We start from the raw sequence: 24,923 nt of genomic DNA on the forward strand, positions 1-24,923 counted from the left end.
ACGCATCACCCATTGATTTTAAGGAAACCTTTAATGCATCTCATGGCTCTCGCATGTGAGTACGATGCGAGATTTCCCATTGAAAACAATGGGAAACACTTTCAATTCTCTATTGCACATGAAACTTGTGCGAGAGGATCGAAATGTCACAGATGCAAGGTGTTTTTGCGTGAAAATCGCCTTGCATCCGCAGGTACAACACAGGTTGCCGAGTGTGATATTACCCTTGCCCGTGTGTAGGTAGCCTCACAAGGTGTTTGGTCATCTACCCATAGGTCAATATTGTGCTACATTTGTTATTATTAAACAATATTAAGACAAACTATACAGAATATATAGGAAAAGGTTAAACATCATAAATAAAACTTCCACTTAGTAATATAAATATATAACAATTCCAAGATTGTATTACTAGTTTAAACACATCCACAAATAGAAAATTAACATATCTGCTCATATTCTATTGCTTCTGGGATGCCAATAGCAGAAAGGGTGTGGAAATCTACTGTGACTTTACTGTTCTGTGGAAATTAAAATGAAGAGGAAGGGAAAGAGAACAGATGTTATTTCAGGAGAAAGTGTCAACACTGTTGTGCAAGCGAGCAGAAATGTACAAAACCTGGTAAATATTAGCACTGCACAAGCATCAGGAAGCTTAAGCAGTCTATACTCAGTAGGCAGACCAACAAGAGCTTTAGTCTGGCTTGAGCAAACTTTAAGACGCTAAGGCCTCACGACCAAGGGTGGATTGGATTCCGATGCCGGAGCCCGCAGCAAAATCCGACCCTGCCCGTGGCCAAGGACACTGCAGGTCTTCATTTTCTTCACTGCAGATGTGTATTTTAACTCCTGCTTTCCCGCGAAATCCGCGGCCCGTCCGCAATTCAATTGCAGACAAGCCACGGATCGGACAGCATCCATTGACTTCAATGGAAGCCATCCGTGTGGGATCTGCAGTGAAATGGGGCATGCTGCAATTTGTTTTCTGGACTAGAAGGTCTGCAAATCAAATCCATATGCTTTATTTCATTTGTGGACGCCCATGTTTCCCTATGGGCAGCTTGATTTTCAGGCACCCGATCGGATTCTGCAAATCAAACATGCCTGTGGACATTGGGCCTAAGGGTGCTTTCACATGGGCCAGAATTAGTCCACAGGACATACCGCAAGCAGCAGTAAATTCTGCTCCAAAATCCACAAGCTACCTGCAAATTTTGATTTGGAATTGAAAATGGTTTACAACCTGCCTGCAATTCTGCATCAAAATGTGCAGTTAGACCTGCTGATTTTCATGTGGAATTTCGCAGATGCTAATTTTTGTGCGTCTTGCAGGCTAATTCCTGGCCCATGTAAAAGCAGGCAACCTTATTCAAGTATATACGTACTAGTACAGTGAACTAACAATTGTGCCATATGCACATCAGATCAGCTGTCTGTAAAGTAAATGGCTGCACAATATCAATCCAACAAATGTATGAATAATAATAATAATGTACATAAAGGCTAAAGTAGAAATAACAATATAAAACACTAAAACTGGAGACTCTATTCAGACCAGTTGGTTTCCTCCTTATGAGGAAGTGACATGAGTAAGGCTTTGTTCACACCTGCATTCGGAGGCCCTGTCGCAAATTCGGCATGAAATGCCAGAAAAAGGAGTCCTGCATGCATGGCTTTTTGTCTGGTATAAGGCTGGTCAGCTGAACTGAAACTGAATGAACTGCATTATAATAAATGGGGTCCGTTTGGTTCTGTCATGAAACGGGTCAGCTCATCCATTGGATTCCCCTTTCCTGCTCCCATAATGGGGCAGGAAACCAGAATCCTCTATTGCATATCCTTAAAGGGGTTGTCCCCCTTCTAGCTGTTTGCTGCAGGAAGAGTACAGCTCCATACATTGTGCAGTGGCCCGAGTTGATACTACATTAGGACTCAGCCTGTAGTACCAACTTGGGCCACTGCACACTGTACAGAGCCATCAGCGTCCTGCAGCAAAACAGCTAGAAGTGGGACAACCCCTTTAGCACAGGAAACCCACTGGCACGTGTACTTGAAAAAGTGTGTTTTTGAGTAATTTGTGGGTACCCAGATGCAATATTTACCAGGCTGGCAGAAGTGCCAATAAATTGTCATTCATGTTTTTGTCAATGTGATTATCTACTATGTGCTGAAGTATGCTCACAAAAAACTAAAATATCTGTGGACAGAACCTCTATAAAGTGTGTGCACAAATTTCTGCATGTGCCCTGTGTACATCTTTCCTGGATGTGATATTAAAGTCCTATCAGTATTCTAGGAAAAAAACATTTATCTGCAACATATCTCTTCTGTGACAAACAAACAGTATTCCAGTAACTAGACCCACTCCTGTTGCTTCATAACCAACATTTGTTCAGTGATAAGTGTAGAGACCTGAATCTGTGTTTGGAGACCACATATAACACACTTTCCTGATAGGTGGAAACTCATTGGTGCTTCTTTACTATTGAAAATTCAAATTGTGCCAGAAAGCTGTCAAACACCCTTTCTGCCACCTCTACTGTGTGTTTTGGACAGTTTTTTGTTGTATCTGACAGGTGTGCTGCTTCGTAGAAAAGGCCTAATTGCAACACAGTGCACCAAAAATTGTGTCAAAAGGTGGTGCAGTTTTTGTTATAAGGTTACTTTAATGCTTTACACAGGAATGACAGTTGTTCAGAGAATGAAGGCAGAGCGGGCTGGAAATCGTTCTGGACCACCCGCCTCCATTCACTGTGTAGTGGCCTGGAGTTAGTGCCCCACAGCACTTAGCTACCTCATGTGGAATGTCTATATATGTCCTGTTCTGTGTCTTGCCAGTCATCCCTAGGATTGGTTAGGAGGAGGAGTTAAAGTAAGCAGAGGCTTAAAGGAGTGTAGTAGAAGGAGAGAGAAGAGAGGATAGGAGAAGTGGGGAGTCAAGCTTAGGCTCAGACCAGCCTGTCTGAGCTAAGCCCCAGTCAAGCTCGGCTTATCCTAGGCCAAGTCCTCTTCAGTTAAAGCTAGGATTTGAGTCGTGGACCTAGCCGGCAGAGAGTTTTTTTTTTTCTCCCTGTTTAAGTGGGAACCTAAACCAGGGCAGGCCCTACAGAATCTGGATGAAGAGTGGCCATTTAAACTGGGAATTATCTTGTCCTTGCAAAAGCAGATGTTAGTGAGACCACAGGAGAGTTTGCTCCACTTTCTCCATTCCTCCACAAGTAACCTTCCAATGTCACAAGTTTGGACCTTAACTCAGTAGCTTTATCCCTCAAGAGACAGAGTTGAGGGGAGATTGTACTTCATCTAGAGAGACCGAGAAGTGTTGAAACGGTTACCAAGTGTTCAATTGACAACTGTGTACTGTGTCATCAAACTGCCAGCTTTAAGTAAACTGTGTGCCTTTGGCTTACTACTACTTATACGGACTGGTCTCTTTATTTCAATGGTACATTACGTTAAAAGGTACTGGCGTCACATGACATCTACACCATTGTTACCGCTGACAATCTTTGATGTAATCCGCCTGCTGCATGAGCCATCGTTCTAAGTAGAGAAGCCACCAACGAGATACAAGCAGTAGTTAGAGAACCCATTCAAGCTACTCCTGCCAACTCCAGCCTGCTGCAATTGCAAACAGGCAGTCACGCAAAGATTAAGCAACTCCTGTTTACACAGACCAATAGTCTCTTGGTTTTTAGTTCTGCTAGTAACCAAGTGACTCCAACAAGTGAGCGATCTGTCACTCATTGCCCTGTTAATGGCCACTTGTATATGGGATGACTATCACCTGCTGTTTCCAGTGATAATTCGGGTGATAATCGCCCCATGTAACCGTACCTTAAGCCAACTACTGTGTGTATTTTTTTCCTGTGCATTTCGGTCATGCAAAAAAATTGCAACATGCTCTATTTTCCTGAGCATTTGTGCACCAAAAGTGCCCATAGAAGTCAATGGGGATGCACGAATGCATGCAAAATATGCTCGGCGATGTGTGAAACAGTGCTGAATTGCACAGGAAAAAGAACACATTCTAGAACTCATTAGACCAATTAGTCTTTTCAATTGGTGCCTATTTTTTTTGCCACATGCAAAAGCACATGCCTTGCATGTAAACAAAGTACAGTAAAATACACCAATGCAAGGGCAAAAAAGGATTGTTCATTCCACAAAAACACTGCGCTCATAAATATGCATATGACACTGGCCTAAATGGGATGTATGTAAATAAAAGCTTACCCTTTTTAGAGATGTTGAATTGAGAGAGCCCTTCATAGGCTGATACTTGAATAGCTGGCAGTGGCCTTTCTCTAGGGGCATGTCTTAGATTAAATGGCAGTGCTAAATATATTTAGGCCCCCTGTAGTAATATATAACCCCAGACTATATAAAAACATTATACTGTATTAATATCAGAACCTATATCAAACCCCCTGAATATATTCAGTCCACAGGCAACGCTCCTAACTTAAAGGGGTTTTTCATTGAAATACTATTGATCATCTATCATCAGGATAGGTCATCAATAGTTGATCGCTCGGCATCCGTGCCTGCAGTTACAAGCGCCGGCCACTATACGGAGGTCAGCACGGAGGCTTCTGCTCCGACCTGTGTGTATTTGGAGCGGAAGTCTCCAATTGATTTCAATGAGAGCTGTGCCTGCAGTTACAAGCGCTGGCCACTATACAGAGGTTGGCGTGGAGGCTTTTGCTCCGCCCACTGTGTTATTGCAGCGCTGACAGCATGCGCCCACTCAGCTGATCAGTTGAGGTCCCGAGCAACGGACCCTAGGCGATCAATTATTGATGACCTATCCTGATGATAGGTCATCAATAGTATTTCACTGGAAAACCCCTTTAATTCAGACCCAGATCAGACAAAAAGAAAAGAATTCAGACCATGAACTGGTTCTTGTTCAGCTCTGGAGGCCGATACATTGGTTTCTGAAGCTATTCAGCCATACTAGCCTGATGTAATCCATACTGTGCCTGCATTCTGGGGCATTAATAAGAAATAGTAATGCTAACCACTGATATGATGAGTAAATCTGAAGGATTTTCATTGTCTACAGGACATCCTCGGTCAGCACAGTCATTTGACCACACTGAATTATAAATGACACATAAGTCCTAATCAACAGTTGATGAGAGTCTTTGAAAATGTGCAATAAATTCTAATAAAGGTTTATTGTATGAAAGACAAGTACGAGGTTGTCTTTTAATATTTTATTAAACAGTTTGATATGTGAACTAACTCTGGAGCTGTGAGTAAAGCATGGGCGTAAGAGGAAAAGCAATTGAGAACTGAGATTTGTGTATATAATTGGCATTATTAAATTCTGAAGAAATGGTTGTGAAATAACTGCAAGAATGCAGAAACAGAGTTCCCTGTATCACCCCGCTGGTTCTGACACAATAATAAGGCTCAGCCACAGTAGACTATGAGGTTTACTAGAGGACATAGTCAGCTACACTGTTGTAGACGCCAAACATAGTGGAAATGAACCGAACCCTTGTCAAGTGGACACCAAAGAGATGTGTCTGTTTGACTAATGACAGTGAATGGTTGTGTTTGGTTCCATTCAAGAGTTCCATCACAATACCATGTTCAGCACCTGTGATGGAACCCGCAGACAGAATACTACGCATGTAAAGAACACCATGTGAATGCTCCCTCACTCTCTACTTATCCTTTCTGACTGATTCTTCTCTAGTTTTGCTAGTGTCCTTGTCACTGTTGGTAGTATGACACAATACCTGCAGCCCAATCAGGTTGTACAGGTAGTCCTGCTCCTGCATATGAACCTCCTCCATATGAAGGTTTGCTGTGTCTGCCAGCACAGTCTCAAGAACAAATAGCAGTACATGGGGCCGATACATGAAGAGAACTGGACAGTGCCCTAGAAGAACATCAACCCAGCATCAGCAGAAGTACTACATACACACGTGGTATATGTTGAAGCAATCTTTTATGCACAGGCAAGGGGGGCACATTTCACAGTGATTAATGGTATCCTTCCTTATCCCTTGTTTTTAACAGACTCTGCACCTTTTTTGGGTCCTTCCCTTCTTTCCAGTGGGGGGATTTCTCTAGTAAAGTGTTGCCCAGGTACAATATGTGTAGCCTCGCTTCCAGAAGTACTGGCCTCCCCCTCCTGAACCACAAATATTAGGGCCTTGGAATACAAGGAAGATGCCTCTCTGGACTGTATATAGATATAGCATGTATGCATTATATGGTGCCACCTATATGAGGTGCATGGCCAGTTTTATATACCACACCCTTGTTTTCCACATGGCATTGTACGGCTCGAGTACTTGATCTGACAGGTCAACCCCTCCTATGTACTTATTGTAATAAAGGGCGCAGTCTGGCTACCTTGTACTGGGCAGGGGATATGCTATGGCCGTGTATTGTGCTCAGTATAAGGACATCCCTCTTGTGACAATATGTTACCGCTGTCTAGTGCCTTCTGAGTATTTGCACAAGCAGTGACTTATGGAGGCTTTTCTGTTTGTTTTATAACAGTTTTATATGCCCCAGTTTTTCTGGAAGGCTCTGGAATAGGGGAACACTGGTGTAAAAAGTATCCAGGTAGAGGTGGTGGTAACCCTGATCCAGTAGTGGGGACACCAATTCCCATACAATCTTTCCTGTAATTCCCAGGAGGGGGAGAGCATACTAGGGGCTCAATTCTGGTGTAAATCCTGAACTTATAGGTGTACCCTGATGTACTCTTGTACAATTTCATGCCATACTGAGCCCTCTTACTGGGCAGGGAATCATCTTCAGAAATGTTTTTCTCAGGTTTGTATGCCTGAGCAAACTTGGCATTGAAGCGCTCCATTGCCGGCCTGATTTTATATGAGTGATCATAAGTGTGGCATATGTGCTCCATATCTGACTAATCTACTGAGAGAATCAATCACTACACCAAGTACATGGACACTGAACTAACTCTACGCTGACTGACATACTGATCACACTTTACACTGACCAATATACTGACAGGTCACACCCTACACTACACTGCACTAAACTATTATTATCGTTGTTCATTTTTATTCTTTCTTCACAGATCTCTCTCTTCTTACCACCACTGACACACTGATGGTTAGAGTACAAGATTGCAAGGTAACCTGTGTACTGTATTCATGCAAGGCTTATCCACCTTACCTGCACAAACTAAGAAAGAGGTTCACACTGAGGCCGTCTGCACATGAACGGGTCGGATTCCACATGTGGGAGCCCGCAGCAGGATCCAACCCTGTGCCCAGCTGGCATCCGCGCGGACCTCTCATTTCTTCTTCTTTTCTATACTGTGGATGGTCCACATGGCGAGCTATCGGACATGCGCAGAACAGATTTTTTTTTCTGGAAACCCCTGCTTTTCCTTAGTCATCGCCTAGCAACGAGGCGGAATCCGCAATCTTTCCGCAATTTTAATTGCAGAAGGACCGAAGGTCGGACGGCTTCCATTGACTTCAATGGCAGCTGTCTATGAGGAGCCTGCACAAAAATAGAACAAGCTGCGATTTTTTTTCCCTCCAAAAATCGCAGTTAATTTCCACTTGTGTGCAGGAAAAAGCATTTTTCCATAGCATGCTATGGGCAGTATGTGCTGCGGAATCCGGAGGCGGACGCCTGCTCTGGATTCCGCAATGAAAATATACCGGTGTACAGCCGGCCTATAACATAATGGTCCAAAAAGGACAACACCAACAAACATAAGAAGGAAAGTTTTCCCAAACATGTTTTTGGGGAGAGGATCCAGCCTACAAGCAGGGCGATCGTCCTGACAAGAACTGACCTGCATCTCTAAGGGCCTAGCCTGTCCTCTATGGAAAGTAGGAAAGATGACAGAACTAGGCAGATGTAAGATAAACCCCAGAGGTACTCAACACACAGATGTATGGTGTGAGCATGCAACATGGATTCAGGTGTCTGACCAGCTACAGATAGAAAGGGATACTTTCAGACCAGGCGTCCACACACCCATTGACAGAGGGGATTCAGGCATCCACACACCAATGGATTTATTGGGGCATTCAGGCATCCACACACCTATGAACGGAGGGACACAAACACCACAAAACATGAATTCTATTCTGGATCTAGGCAAACCCCAGAAGCAGACTTTACCATATGACACAACATAGAACTAGACTCAAACTGGATCCAGACAGAGAACTGCACAGCACACAAACAGCTAGACTACAGAATGAGCCAGATATGGGTGTTACCAGATTAAATATACTCACACCATGGCTGATTGGCCAATCAGGGGACACACCTCCCTGTCAACCAATCAGTCTATACACCATAGGAGCTGTTATGGAAGAGTGAAAGGCCCCAGTGAGGTATTGCCAACGGACAATCTCACAGGGATTTTTTGCAGTGACAGGTAAAAGGCAAACAGCAGAGCTTATGCATAGCAAACTGGACCAGGCTGTCATAATAACGCCACCCTGGTTCCACTAGCTGTTATGGATGGCATATGGTAAAACTGTTTCTCATAAGCTACGCCCTTTGTCATATAAGAGAATCTCTTGTTCACTTTCCATACATCAGACTGACATTGTATGTGATTGACTTATTATTAATCATTAAATTCTTCTCCAAAGTAGACTCACCCAATGATGAGGCACTCAGTGAATGAATGGCATGCATATAATTTGCTTCAAAATACAGTATATTTGTTTTACATATTTAACCTCACTTGCCATTTGCTGTCCACTCAGCCAGTTTATCTTGTTGTTCCTGTAGGGCTGTATTATGCTGTGCAGTACGTTCAATACTGCAAAGCCCAACCAGATACGAATACAGAGAAGGTATTAAGGCCAACTATTGCCTAATTTATAAACAGGTTAAACGATAATGCTCCCATTACAGATCCATCAGTTAAGCCACTTATAATAGTTGACGTTCATTTGTATGAAAGAAAACTTTCCAGAATCAGTGAAAGGGACTCACAATGATTTTATGAACATTAACCCTTTCCAATCCAATGTCGGGCCTGCCCCGACATCATCATTTCCCTCCACAGCTCCGATGTCGGGACAGGCCCGACACTGCAGTGCAGGAGTGCATCTGCACCCAATCATCAGACACATCAGATGCAGATGCACTCCTGCACTGATCCTTCTTCAAGGACCCCCAAGGAGAAGGCAGAAAGGGTTTTTAACCCTTTCTGCCTTCTCCTTTACACATTACATAGCGCTCAATTAGCGCTATGTAATGCAGAGATTCCGGCCAGCGATCATGTGACCGCCGGTGTTACCTGACCCTCAGCGGTCACATGAACGCCGAGCCGGGAGCCTGCACCCGGGGGGGGAATGCGGAAGTAATACTTCCGCATTCTCCTTCTGCCTCCCGGCCCGGCGATCATGTCACCACTGGGTGCCACCTGACCCCAGCGGTCACATGATCGCCGAGCCGGGAGGCAGAAGGGAGAATGCAGAAGACGTCGGACAGGTAAACAGGTCCTCCCACGGTGCAGTGAGCACCTGCACCCTCCTGAACTCTGTCAGCTCAGGAGGGTGCAGGTAAAATGCATTTTTCTCATCCATTCACCCCAGCTCCAATTTATTTGGAGCTGGGGAGAATGGATGAGAAAAAATAAATGGATTGGAAAGGGTTAAAATACATTTTTCCTGTTATTCTTGATTTGATATTACACACTCCTGTTCACTGCCTATTAATGTAGAGTATGCCTATTAGGCCCCTTTCACATGGGTGCATTTGTGCATGCAGAATTTGCATGTGGTTTACGCTGTGGATAGAAGCCATTGATTTCTATGGGTTCGTTGACATGCACGTATTTTCCTGTGCATTTCAGTTACACGAAAAAAAATGCAGCATGCTCTATTTTCACTGTGTGGTATGAATAATATGTTAAATCAAAGGCTTCTTCACACAGGCGTATGCACAACTACGCTCGCTGCTACAGAGCGTATTTGTCTATAAACAATGTAAAAATCTTTTTTTGTAACCTCTTCAACTATTCCGCGCGAGTTTAAAAAAAAGTGGGGAGACTGGTCCTGCCCTATCTTTCTCGTACGTAGTATTACCTACATGCAAGAAACATAGGGCAAATCCTATCTTTTCTCGGATGTAGTATCAACGCCCGAGAATCCCGATAGTGGAAACGAAACCAGCGAAACCAATGGTTTAGTTTCATCCAGTTATGCAGCCATGATTTTCACAGCCACATAATAGGACTAAATCATGCCCATATGTGTAAGCCCTAATTCTGTGCATCAGTGCAGTTACTTCAATACCAAATTTCTATAGCTTTTTAACGTCTTGAGAATTTTTTTCCCACAGTTATTTTTAAAAAGGTGTATTTTTTTCATTTTTTGTATTTAAAGACCCCTAACATTTTTCTTTTCCATCAACGGTGAAAAGGGGAGGAGAGGGCCGGGTTGTACTTTTAATGGTACCATATGGTGATTCATATAACTTTTTGATCACTTCCTATCCTGTTTTTTTTGTGAGGTTTAGTATATTAAATTAGCTATTTCATAAAGGCTTAAATGGCTGGGATCAGAGGTTTATCCACTCCCAGCCATTAGCGCTGGAGCCTGGTTGTCATTAGACAGCTGAGCCCCCGGTCCTACCGGCATGTGAGACTAGGAACATACAGACAGGCTCATGAGCTTGGGTGTAAAAGTTTAGTTTGGGCCTCCCTACTGCGAACTCTCAAGTAGCTACTTTGCATGGCTATCTGTTGTGGTTTCCTCCCCAAAATACGAGTACATACACATTATATATAACCAGATTTATATAACACAACAGTTTAGATACAATAGCCCAGGTCTAGTAACTGCGATGTAGTTCAGTCACCATATAATAGATTTCAGTTTTACACAGTGATAGGCTGCAATTTAGTGTCATGAGGGGCCTCCTGACCCCCCTAGCTTAGGGGTAAGGGTCACCATTGTGCCCCTTATTGCTACACCACTGTGAGAGACCCCTGCCAGGCCTCCAATGCAACGCCTTAACCCCTTAATGACACGGCCTATTTTGGGCTTAAAGGGGTTGTCCCGCGAAAGCAAGTGGGGTTCAGCACTTCTGTATGGCCATATTAATGCACTTTGTAATGTACATCGTGCATTAATTATGAGCCATACAGAAGTTATTCACTTACCTGTTCCGTTGCTAGCGTCCTCGTCTCCATGGTGCCGTCTAATTTCAGCGTCTAATCGCCCAATTAGACGCGCTTGCGCAGTCCGGTCTTCTCCCTTCTGAATGGGGCCGCTCGTGCCGGAGAGCTGCTCCTCGTAGCTCCGCCCCGTCACGTGTGCCGATTCCAGCCAATCAGGAGGCTGGAATCGGCAATGGAACGCACAGAGCCCATGGTGCACCATGGGAGAAGACCTGCGGTCCACCGTGGGTGAAGATCCCGGCGGCCATCTTCGCAAGGTAAGTAAGAAGTCACCGGAGCGGGGTGCATAGACTATATTGTAAAACTTTTTTTTTTTTTTTTATGATAGCAGGGAGAGAAAACGCATCAATTCTGCCATAGATTTTTTTATTTTTTTTTTACAGCGTTAATCATGCAGCATAAATGAGACATTCCAATTTTTCTGCGGACTGGTACGGTTACAACGATACCAAAATTCTTACATTTTTTGTAGGTTTTCCCACTTTTTTGCAATAAAAACCCTTTTTTTAAAAAATATTTTTTCTATTCTAAATCGCTGCATTCAAAGTCCTGTAACTTTTTATTTTTTGACGTACGGCGCTCTGTGAGGGCTTATTTTTTGCGAGACGAGCTGTAGTTTTTACTGGTACCATTTTGGGATACATACGGCTTTTTTGATCACTTTTATTGCGTTTTTAGTGAGGCAAAATGCTAAAAATTAGCATTTTGCCTCAGTTTTTTAGCGTTTTTTTGGCGTTTTTTTCCGTGCATAGTCAAAAGCATGTGCAACTTATTGTACGCATTGTTACGGACGCGACAATACCAAATATGTGGGGTTTTATTTATTTTTTTACCTTTTTTTTGCTAATCTGAGAAGCATAAAAAAAATAAAAAAATATATATATTATATATATATATTATATATATATATACACACACACACTAATTAACCCCTTAGTGATCACCCATACACCTTTTTACGGCAGTCACTATGGGGCCTTATTCTAATGGATATGTCTTTTTTAATTTCAACTGATTTTTGTTAGGAAAAAGATAAGCAAATTATTACATGCTGATCAGCCAGAAAAATCCCCTCGCAGTGGGTGCAATAATAATAAACAAAACAAGTAACATCCACACAGGGTTCCATTTACATGAAATCTAATAGGTATTTCTGTTGCTCTCTTTTAGATCTTCTTTTGGGGAGAATGTGAGCTATTAAAATTATGAAACACGGCCAGGAAGCTAGGGTCCGTACTTTAGTGTCTGACATACAACCCATCTTACACATTCTTTCTGCTCGTTTTCTATCCCCTATTGAGTACTCTGGGTAGTCCAGGTATAGCCAGGAAAAAACAGCATGGTTGCCAAGCTTTTAGGAATAACTCCATTGTGTCTTCTCTCATGGCACACAGTTTTTCATATAGCATCATTCTGGAAACTCTAGCTACAATCGGGTTAATTAGAAGGGTGGGTAAAGCCATTGAGAGGCAATGTATATTCTGGCAGCCATACAGATGTACTGCGAGAGTTTATGCTGTTGATTATTGAACCCCCATGGGTTTTCCGGCCAGGAGACAAGTGGATGGAGAGAGGGGGAATGGTTTGCCCAGGGCTCTGGATATGAGGTTAGTCACCCGCCTCCAGAGAGACCTCACGACCGGGCATGTCCACCAGATAGGAGAGGGTGTCCCCAGGGAGTTACAACCTCTTAAACAATTTGGTGAGGTACTTGGGGAGAACTGGTGGATTATCGGCGGAACTAAATGTGTCCTATGAAGTATTTTTAATGATGTTTCAGCAAGATGGCTACCTTTTTGATATGAAATGGATCAGTGTTGCCATCAAGGTACAGAGAGGGAGATATTTAGTTCTGATTCCCAGTGTAGCATAAATGAAAGCTTAGCTTATCTTCCAGTGCCGGCCGATTCATATTGGTATAGAGAGGATATCTCACTGGGCTGAAGGGGGAACCATATACATAGTCTCTCAAAGACAGTGGGTTTTGCTGTGGAGATGTTGTTTATTAGAGTTCGGATAAAGCTATATATTTGTAACAGTTCTAACCAGAGATGTCCTGGGATAGAGTATTTATCTATGAGTTGTTGTGGTGTAAGGAGTCTGCCATGTGGCATGTAGTGGTAGAGTAGAGTTAGGCCTCTGTTTCGCCACTATAATAAGTTGTTTTCTTGGGAACCTAATGCAAATGCTTGATTGGGGATAACGGGTAGCAGAGGTGGAAGATTTAACATCAGTGAGATCTTGATCTGCATTTCCTCCAGATGCGAAAGAGATGGTATGTTAGTGGTTGTAGGTGTTGGATAGCTGAAGTCTTTACATTTTTATCCCAAAAAAAGGCTTTGAGGTGGGTTGGAGCAACAAGAGCTGTTTCTATTTCTACCCATAGAGGAGCCCCCAGTGGACATGTGGGGAGGAATTTGTGACACTTGAGCTGCCAAGGGGTATTTTTGCAGATTAGGGACTGATAGGCCTCCGACCCTTTTATGGAAGTGCATAATTTTTTGTTTGATGCAAGGTCTTTTGTTCTTCCAAATAAAGTGGAAGATTAACTGTTGCATTTCTTTTAGGTCCGCGGTGGGAGCATTGATGGGGAGACATCTGAAAAGGTAGAGGAGGCGGGGCAGTACTGTCATTTTAATGGAATTTATACCAGGAGAGGGTGCGTTGGTCCCATTTTTTCATGTCAGCTTTGATTGTGCTAAATAGTGGAGGGTAATTCCATTTATATAGTGATTCTAAGGAGAGGGAGAATTTGATACCTAAATAGGTAATGTAGTGTGGGGGTGCCTGAAAACCAAAGTTAAGCTTTGAGTTTTTGCGTGTGCAAGGGTATGTTATGGAAAAGAGCTTCTGTTTTATCAATATTAACTACTAGGTCCGACGCATCAGCAAAAACATCTAGTGTAGCCATTAGATTTGGGAGTAATGCATGGAGCTTAGTGAGGGTGAGGAGAATGTCATCTGCAAATAAGCTAACTTTGTAATCTTGTTTTTTCTTATTTTAATGCCTGAAATGTTTGAGTTACTTCTAATAATACAGGCCAGGGGTTCCATTGCCAGGGCAAAGAGGGCTAGGGACAGGGGGCATCCCTGTCTTGTACCTCTTCGTATGGGTATCGTCTGAGATTTAGAGCAGGGAAGTTTTAGCTGTGCAGAAGGGGTAGAGTATAGTGTGTAAGGCTGTGACATAAGCTCAATGATACCAGCTTTCTCTAGAACTGCAAAGATATAGTCCCAGGAGAGACTGTCAAAAGCTTTTTCGATATCCAAGGCTAGGACTACTATTGGGTTTTTTGCAGATGTGAGGTATGGATGAGATTGAGTATTTTTCTTACTTAGTCTGGGGCTTGACGAGTTGGGATAAAGCATACTTGATCTCTTACTAGAGATGAGCGAGTGTACTCGGCCACGCCCCTTTTTCGCCCGAGCGCCGCGATTTTCGAGTACTTCCGTACTCGGGTGAAAAGATTCGGGGGGCGCCGTGGGTGAGTGGGGGGTTGCAGCAGGGAGTGGGGGGGGGAGAGGGAGAGAGAGAGGGCTCCCCCCTGTTCCCCGCTGCTAGCCCCCACTCCGCCACGCCTCCCCCCGCCCCCCCCGGCACCCCCCAAATCTTTTCACCCGAGTACGGAAGTACTCGAAAATCGCGGTGCTCGATCGAGTAATTACTCGAAACGAGTAGGTTCGCTCATCTCTAATCTCCACATATCAGAGAGGGTACAAAGCAATTAAGTCGGGCGGTCAGTATACTTGTGAGGATTTTATAATCTATGTTTAGCAATGAGATTGGACGATTATTTTTAGAAGAAGTAGGGTCTTTATTAGATTTAGGAATGACTTATGTGTGCACTTAAAATTTCTCGGGGATACCTTTTCAAGATAGTATATCATTGTAAATGAGTGTTAATGGACGGGATAGGAATGTGGTACATTTTTTCTAGTAGAGGGCTGTCAATGCAACTGGGCCAGGTGCCTTGCCTAATTTGAGATTTTTAATAGTCTCCTCCACCTCCTCTTCAGTGATTGGATGGTTAAGTTGTTTGTTTTGTTTTATGGTCATTTTCGGGAGAACGATAGTTTTCAGAATATCTGAAGTGGTAGATGAAGTTTTTTGAGGATTATATTTAATGTTGTAGAAATTGTAGAATGTTTGGGCATGGATATGCCTGTTTAACCCATTCCCGCTGCAGGGCGTAAGTTTATGTCCTGGCAGCCTGGTACTTCCCGCAACAGGACGTAAACTTACGTCCTGGAGGTAGCGCGGGATCATATATGACCTCGCGCTATCCCTCAGCGGGAGCCGGCTGTCAGTCACAGCCGGCGTCCCGCTGCAACAGCGGGGGGCATCGGAGATGCGCCCCCCCCTGTTAATCCCTTCCCTGCCGCGATCTAAGTAGATCGCGGCAGGGAAAGAGTTCACAGAGGGAGTGGACTCCCTCTGTGTCTCCGGCCAGAGCTCGCGATGTCATCGCGAGAGCCCGGCTTGTCACCATGGCAACAGGACGCCAGTGTCTGTATTGCCTATGCCCGAGATCGCTGTATAAGCGATAAGGCATGGCACTGCTCTTCCATGCCTTATGACAGCGATCATCAGGGCAGTGGTTAAAGTCCCTCAGAGGGACACAAACAGTGTAAAAAAAACAAAGATTAAAAAAAATGAATAAAAAAAAAAAAGTAAAAAAAGAGTAAAAAAAACTATATATATATATATATATATATATATATATATATATATATATATATATATATATATATATATAGGAACTGTTTCCTGCTTGTCATCTGTGGTAGTAGAAGAAGGTTCACCCCCCAGTTTCTAGGCTTCACAGTAGTTTTTATACATACTTTCTCCAAATGAAAAAAAATACATAATCTAATACACAATTTATTAAAGATGTATTGTCAAGTGATATACAGTTTTGTTGTAACAAACTTATTTTCACATTTAGTCAGAAGATAAATTCAGAAGGTTAATATAGCAATGAGGGCCTTGTCTTTTAGCTTAGCCAAGTATATAGCTCCATTGGGGTTTCTTCATAAGGGTGCGGTGGGATTTTAAATTTTAAGCAGCAGGAAGTCAAGGTGACATTTTCTCTGCAAACATACATGGTTCTGTTCCTCCCTAAGTAAACAGGTGCTGCTGCCAGGATGGGAGGTTTCACAATGCTGTGTTTAATACTAAAGGGCATAGCTTTTGGCATAGATTTGAACAATCTACTGAGAAAAGTGCCATTTTTCTAGAGCTATAGTTTTAAAATAATGTTCGGCACCACAACAGATAGGTATGGAGCAGAAGCCGTTAGCTATGACCTCTGTGTAGTGGTCAAAGCTCGTAATTGCAGGCTCCATTCTCATCGATTTTAATGGGAGCTGTGTCTACAATGGTCTCTACAAAGGAGTTGGAGCTTCCACCCTGTGTGTTGTGGTCCTGACTGCAGGCACCCATTCAACTTAATCGACCAGGGTCGCGAGTTGTGGACCCCAGCCTCAGAACTATTGATGACCTATCCTTAGACAAATAACTCCATGTTTATAAGGCATCCCTTTTGTTTTGAAGAGTTTGAAAAGTAGAACTATTAGCAAACAGAAATGACCAAGAGTTCAGTAGTCTATGTTTCTGCATACACTTATGTATTGCTTCTATGTGTAGAAGCGTTCAGTACATCTAAGCATTTTCTGTTCCAGTTAATTTGAAACTGAACAAAAAGGATATGAGTAACTACAGCAACAGAAAAGAAGAGCAACAAAATAAGTCAACAAGAGTGACCTAGTAATAGAAAATATTCAATGTGGAACAATTGCAATGCTGAAACCTACATGTATAACTGTATGTAAAGAGGAACATTGCCGTAATCTATTTCATGAATGAAAAATACAACACCGATCACGATGGGTTTACCACTTCCAATCCAGTGTTGGACTTCGTCTGACAAAGATTTCCCTGCATAATTCCGATGTAGGGCGAGGTTTGACACATATCTACCTATCCCATATCTATCTTTAGCGAAATCAGAGATGAATAGAATCATATTATATACATGTATGTTTGATCAATATACATATATTTACAGGAATATTACAAATGATCATAACTCACATTTAATTTTCCCAAAATTGCTAATAAAATCATCATGACATCATTATGTGTTTCTGTTGAGTAATTCCAAGGAATCCACAACGCACTTTGCCACCCAAAAATAAATAAGAGCCGGGGAGCATGCGGGGGGCAGGGAAATTGGATTGGAAAGGGTTTTAAGCCACACCAAAACACAAAGTCTCTACATTAGCTGTAAAGTGGTTCCAAATCAAGACTTCACTTTAAATGGTCACTGAATTTTTACCAAACTTGTGTTTATGTAATAGTAAATGTGATAACTAGTAAAATTGCAAGTCACTTTATTTACATTAAATTATGTTTTTGTGCTGAACAATCACTCATATAAAGTGCTGGCCCTTAGGAGTCTCACTTCCTTCCAACTTGCTGTCCACTGCTTGTTGTGAATAACAGAGTAACAGAGAAACAGACAAAATTAAAAGGAAGTAGGGAGTGGGTGTTGTCTCATGCTGCTCATAGAAATCTATGGAGAGAAGAGGAGGAGGAGAAGGGAGCTGCTACAAAGAGAGCGGGAGAAGCAGAGTGACTCACCCAGACACTGCTGCAGTTAATAGTAACTGTTTAGTATCTCAAAGCTATGTGAATCTACACTCCTCATTATGGATGTATAATGTTGTGAAAGTATCAAAGTGATCTGTTATACTTGTTATTTAAAGGGTTAACACATCTTTATCCAAAGCTTATGAAAACAGTATGTCCTTGATGTTTGTGGAGGGGGGAGGAGGTTGAGCATTTCCTGGAGAACATATTTAGTCATTATATCTGAACTTTTATACTTATCAATGTAGCTTCAGGGTTGCCACGCATATGCATCAGCTCCCTGTCTTTTAAAGGGCCAGTGTGCACTAAAATGCCCCCAAGTCTGACCACGCTACTCTGTGCCTGAGCAACAAAATAAGATCCATTTAGTTCCTAAGTTGCTCTGGTGTGTGTTTGTTACTGTTTGGTTCTTTTATGACCTGGCTTAGTTTTCTGACTATATTCTATTGTCTGCTTTCTGCCTTAACCCTTTCCAATCCAATTATTATTTCTCATCCATTCTCCCCAGCTCCAAGTAAATTGGAGCTGGTGAGAATCGATGAGAAAAAATACATATTCCTGCACCCTCCTGAACTGACAGAGTTCAGGAGGGTGCAGGTGCTCACTGCACTGTGGGGGGGGCCTGCTTACCTGTCCAGCGTCTTCCGCATTCTCCCTTCTGCCTCCCGGCTTGGCGATCATGTGACCGCTGGGGTCAGGTGGCACCCAGCGGTCACATGATCGCTGAGCCGGGAGACAGAAGAGAGAATGCAGAAGACGCCGGACAGGTAAGCAGGCCCCCCATGGTGCAGGCTCCTGGCTCGGAGTTCATGTGACCGCTGGGGTCAGGTGACACCGGCGGTCACATGATCGCCGGCCGGAATCTCCGTGCATTACATAGCGCTAATTGAGCGCTATGTAATGTGTAAAGGAGAAGGCAGAAAGGGTTGAAAACCCTTTCTACCTTCTCCTCGGGGGTCCTCGATGAAGACCAGTGCAGGAGTGTATCTGCACCCGATGTGTCTGATGATCGGGTGCAGATGCACTCCTGCACTGCAGTGTCGGGCCTGCCCCGACATCGGAGCTGTGGAGGGAAATTATGATGTCGGGGCAGGCCCAACATTGGATGGGAAAGGGTTAAGGCCCATTTAGACAGAACGATTATTGTTCAAAAGCCGTCTTTTGAGTGATAATAGTTGATGTCTAACTGCACTGACATCGTGCAGTTTTCGTTAAGCTGTCACTGATCGTTGTCTTTCAGCGTGCTGACAGACAAAATTGAGCCTTATAAGGAATTCACAGTGGGATACAGCTGATACTATTGTTTCAGCTGTACTCCGCTCCCTGAACACAGGTTGGGTATGAAGAACAGAGCGGTCCAGCTGCCTTCTCCATACCCCGCATGGAGCGCTCAGCTGTATAACAGCCGGGTGCTCCGTGCAGAAGACAGCTGGATGCAGAAGACAAGCAGCCCCGCTTGTCTTCTGCATCCCCCTTTCGGAGAGCAAGGTGATCGCTCAACGTTTGAGCGATCACCTTGCGCTGAATGCACACAACAATTATCGCTCAAAAGACATCTTTGGAGCGATAACCGTTGTCTAAATGGGCTTTTAACCTCAACCTAATCACCATTTATGATTGAACTCCAGCTGCCTTTTCCTATACTCTGGCCACAATTTATGCCTTCTGTCTTGGTACCACAATTTGGATTCTCCAAGTCGCCAGAGTGACAACTGTTCCTAATGAAGACTACTCCAGGGATAGCAACCTGAAGATTCTCTGTTGGAAAGTTTATATCTCCTTGCAGGACAAATATGCATCAGGATATTTAAGGATAAAGAACACATACTCCCTAAGGGACCTTTTACACGGGATGGAATAGGCTGCACAATGCAGCGTAAACCGTGGTAAATTCCGCACCAAAATCCTCAGGCTACCTACGGATTTTGGTGTGAAATGGAAAAGGACTTAAAACCTGCCTCAGAATCTGCAGTTAGGCCTGCCGATTTTGGTGTGGAATTCCACAGCTGTGGATTTGGCTGTGTCCCAATTCCATTTTTTGTGAAAGATCCCTTAGACTGCACTCCCTGAATTGGCCTTAAGCCAAATCCGTTAGTAACCCTGAGGGTCTACTTCTGTAGGCTGGCTTCACATGGACATATTTGTACGCAATACATAGTGAATAGAACCCATTGATCTATCTTTCTGCGTATTTGCGTACCAAAGGTCCCCATAGAAGTCTAAGGGGGTGCACAAATGTGTGTGCAGTACACAAGGAGATGCATGAAGCACTGTGAAAGGCTAGCTTCACACAGGGGGAGAGGGTGATATCGGGCTGCGAATGTTGCCCCCGTATCACGCTACCCACCATCAAAAAGCCCTGTGGATGTGAGGCATTTTCATGTACAGGAAAACATCGCTAATATGTATAAACCCATTCAAATGCACAAACCTCGCGTGATTTTCATGCCAGTGTGATGGCAGCCAATGTTCTGATAGAAAAAAAACCAAAACACATCTTGAGCTAATTAGGCATTTCTATCGGTACTTTTTTTGCCATGTGCAAATGAACATGCCCTGGGGGCAGAAAAAGTACAGTAAAATGCGCCGATACAAGCTCAAAAAAGCCTCGTTCATAGAGCAAAAACGTTGCACTGAGGTGTTGCACTTGTCAGTGTTACATATTTACAATGGGTCGAAAGACTTTCCATGTGGAATAGCATTCCTGTCAACTTAAATAGATGTGCAGGTATGTTCTTTATTGACTAGCATTCTAGTAATGCAGAATATCCCATCTTTATCCAGCTTTCGCTGTGTTAATACTTCCATAGATGGAAGGGTTAATGGGCACCAGGGTCATGACTGAAGTCTGTTGACATATTGGGACTTTGTTCTCAGCAGCCCTGACATGACAAAAGGGTTAAGGTCACCCAGAAATTGTTCTGCCCAACAGAGCAGAATTTAAACAAGCTAAGTATATAACACGTTACTCTTGTTTAGTTTATGTGATAAGCGATTACACATAAAAAGCTTTGCTAGTCAGGAGGCAATCTCATAGATTATAGGGTCCTCATCCCTATTGTTAGTTTGCTTATTAGTTTTACACTGTATGTAATGTCTGACTTTGTCTCTACATGAAGCCTCTGACTTGTAAAGGGCTATGGAATATGTTGGCGCTATAGAAATCTTATTATAACCTCAAGCTTTAATGTTTCTGTTCCACCTAGAGATGAGCGAGCACCGAAAAGTTTGGGTGCTCGTTATTCGAGACAAGCTTTTCGTAATATTCGAGAGCTCTATTCGAGTAACGAACCCCATCTCTCTCTCTCTCTCTACATACTGCTGCGGACGTGCGCACGCTGGCATGTCACAGCAGGAAGTGGTAATGCGGGGAGGGGGTCAAAAAAATTCTCGAACACAGCGTGGTGCTCGCTCAAGTAACGAGCACCATCAAGTATGCCAATACTCGAACGAGCATCAAGCTCAGACGAGCATGTTCGCTCATCTCAAGTTCCACCACAGAAGTGTGAGGCTGATATAGGTCATGTCAGAAAGTTTCTGTGGGGAGCTATAGAGTTGTGGCCACCTATACTTTAAATGACAGCAATGACAGGCAGTGTGACCAATCTTTCAACCACAAGAACAGGATGCAGTGGAACAAAAAAAGCCCACACTATCATGTTATTCAAATATAATTGTTAATTATATTTCACAGAGTAGGCAGAGCAAAAAGTCTCCAAATTTAACTTGAGTAGCCCTTTCACAGTGGTGACTTGAATTAAAAAATATAATTTTTATTTTGAACTTTTTAAAAATGCACATATAGGGGCACAACACATAAAACAAAAACAAAAAAAGTAAGTAAGGGGCGTGGTAAATACCATCCAACCACACCGTCACTAAAGATGGGCATCCAATTGTGCTGTGTGTGTGGGTGTTTGTGTGATCTGGTCACCGGCGACCACGAAGTTTTTTTGTCCTGCTTAAAGCCGGTAATGTATGAGGCAGGGGTATATTGGTACTTGGGGTTTGTAAGATTATCCCCAGTTGTTTTGGTCTTTTTTATTTATAAAGCCCACACACCGTAGATGGATGCAATTTTTAGTGATTTGAACGTTCGTTTCTTCACAATTCTTTTTTGCCCCCCCCCCTTTTTTTCAAAGGAGGGTAGAGGTACCTGACCAATTCCTAAATGGATAGTCGGAATTGGCCTTGGCCGTAGGGATCATCTCCCGAGGTTGCTAGATATGTATGATGCCAACCTCCAGAGAGAGTCTCCCGGTTAGTATAGGACGGCCTCGCCTCTATAGATAAGGGTCGTAGTGTAAATACTTGACCCAAGCGTATTCGAATTTCCCTTTTTAGTATGCTGATTCTCGTATTTAATTGCTCAACGCGTTTCACCACTTCAATTCTCGTGGATCATCAGGAGCATTATAAATCGGGATTGAGTAGAGACAGTATAGGTGATATCATGAGGTCACCAATAGACCAATTGATAAAGAAACGAATATCTTAATTTTTGGAGGGCCTGTTCATGCAGCAGGTTTCTCAAAGGATCGGGTCTAGCCTGGGTAGAAAGTTCGATACTCAAATTTCTCTTATTGATAAAAGCAATAATTTGAGATTTGCCAGAGATAGCGTATCCTAATGACCCAAATCAGTCTTGAATGCGAATGTCTGATTTGGGTCATTAGGATACGCTATCTCTGGCAAATCTCAAATTATTGCTTTTGTCAATAAGAGAAATTTGAGTATCGAACTTTCTACCCAGGCTAGACCCGATCCTTTGAGAAACCTGCTGCATGAACAGGCCCTCCAAAAATTAAGATATTCGTTTCTTTATCAATTGGTCTATTGGTGACCTCATGATATCATCTATACTGTCTCTACTCAATCCCGATTTATAATGCTCCTGATGATCCACGAGAATTGAAGTGGTGAAACGCGTCGAGCAATTAAATACGAGAATCAGCATACTAAAAAGGGAAATTCGAATACGCTTGGGTCAAGTATTTACACTACGACCCTTATCTATAGAGGCGAGGCCGTCCTATACTAACCGGGAGACTCTCTCTGGAGGTTGGCATCATACATATCTAGCAACCTCGGGAGATGATCCCTACGGCCAAGGCCAATTCCGACTATCCATTTAGGAATTGGTCAGGTACCTCTACCCTCCTTTGAAAAAAAGGGGGGGGGGGCAAAAAAGAATTGTGAAGAAACGAACGTTCAAATCACTAAAAATTGCATCCATCTACGGTGTGTGGGCTTTATAAATAAAAAAGACCAAAACAACTGGGGATAATCTTACAAACCCCAAGTACCAATATACCCCTGCCTCATACATTACCGGCTTTAAGCAGGACAAAAAAACTTCGTGGTCGCCGGTGACCAGATCACACAAACACCCACACACACAGCACAATTGGATGCCCATCTTTAGTGACTGTGTGGTTGGATGGTATTTACCACGCCCCTTACTTACTTTTTTTGTTTTTGTTGTTTTATGTGTTGTGCCCCTATATGTGCATTTTTAAAAAGTTCAAAATAAAAATTATATTTTTTAATTCAAGTCACCACTGTGAAAGGGCTACTCATAATTGTTAATTAGCTCTAAGATTCTGTTGTCTTGGCGCCATTTTAGTGCAGGTTTTTATACTTTTTTTTTTAAGTGGCTTTAACAGGAATGAAACACATTTTCTATTTTTTGTTTTATCTATTCAAATTCTATGCTGATTGATTTGTTAGTATATCTGTATGTTCAACTAGAGACCCATTTACATGCAAACATAATCTTTCAAACCACTGAAACATTTTGCAAGCTATTTGCATAAAGTGTTAATGTCTATTAATAGTTATTAACACTTTATCATCTTCATTTGCATGTAAAAGGGCCTCCAGAAGCTGTTTGCAGAGCCCAGTGTGTGGTAATTACACGCCAAGCTGTGCAAACAACTGCATTGTTCTCTTTGCAGCTGCTGGCAGATTACAATTTTATCTACCGACTCCCATGGAGTAACAGCATGCAGTCTGTTGAAAGATACTTTATCTCTCACTAGCTGAACGATGGATTTTAGGGTCACCTTGAAATAATCATTCAAGCGAAAACTGCACTATGTCCGCGTTTACATGTAACGATTATCGCTTATTTTCAGTCGTTTGAACGTATTTTGAGCAATCATCTTTACATGTAAATGCGCCTTTAGTTAACTAAGTTTTTTTTTTCCTCTTACAGAGTTCCAAATCCTCTGCATAGACTTAGAGTGCATTTACATGTGCCAGATTTGCTGGGCATTTTCTGCAGCAGACAAATCTATACCAAATGGTGTGATTTTTGACTTGGTGCAAATCCACCACAGATTTTACCCCTTCATTTGAAATCAGCTGAAATATGCAGTGAAGGAGCTTACTGTATGCTGTTTATACTTTTTGCATGGAGCAAATATTCAATAATCAGTGTAAATGCAGCCAGTAATTAGGCAGCCAATAATAATTTATTTGCTTATTGTTAGTTCACTTTAGGCAGGCGTAAAAATCAAATGACAATTGGCCTGAATGAACAGGAGGTTGTTCATCTATGAACAACTGCCTGTTTACTGTAAATGGAGGCAGGTGACTGGAAGTGATCTCTGGCCTGCTCTACCTCTATTTACGGAACAATTACACTGGGGAACATAATTTTCATTGACTTAAGCTCCATTTACATGCAAGGATCGCTCAAAATTTGTTCAAAAGATAAGGAGAATGACAGTTTTGAGCAATCATTTTGCATGTATTACTAAAAGCCTATTTACACGAGCAGATAATCACTCAAAGATCGCTTAAACGACAGTTTGAGCAACAGCTTTGAGCGATTATTTTGATACTCAGCTACTTAAATACCAATTATGTATGCAAATGAAGCCTTCCTGAATGCAGGCTAATAGCCCAAGGCTATTATCTGCGCTTAGATCCATTGTTTTTCACCGGAAACAATGCTATCAGCACTCCCCCATGGAGAACTAAGATAAAAGTGAATGATAATTTTTTGGTTAGCTTGATTTTAAGGATCACCTAAAAGTGCCCCATTTGCACGTGCAGATTATCGCTAAAACGATTGCCAATTTTTAGCGATAATCATCCAGT

At 42.7% G+C, this 24,923-nt stretch overlaps 1 long non-coding RNA gene across 2 annotated transcripts; it reads left to right on the plus strand.

Moving 5' to 3' along the window:
* Positions 1 to 547: 547 nt before the first annotated feature.
* Positions 548 to 17,170, plus strand: LOC136626959 (uncharacterized). 2 transcript variants are annotated; one of them, XR_010792722.1, is made up of 4 exons: positions 548 to 622; positions 7,076 to 7,131; positions 13,732 to 13,770; positions 16,847 to 17,170. It is a non-coding gene; the product is annotated as an uncharacterized lncRNA (long non-coding RNA). The 2 variants fall into 2 exon arrangements; XR_010792723.1 differs by lacking the exon at positions 548 to 622 and adding an exon at positions 5,864 to 5,927.
* The last annotated feature ends 7,753 nt before the right edge of the window (positions 17,171 to 24,923 follow it).

This window comes from Eleutherodactylus coqui, chromosome 5 (assembly GCF_035609145.1).
Source record: "Eleutherodactylus coqui strain aEleCoq1 chromosome 5, aEleCoq1.hap1, whole genome shotgun sequence".
NCBI lineage: Eukaryota > Metazoa > Chordata > Amphibia > Anura > Eleutherodactylidae > Eleutherodactylus > Eleutherodactylus coqui.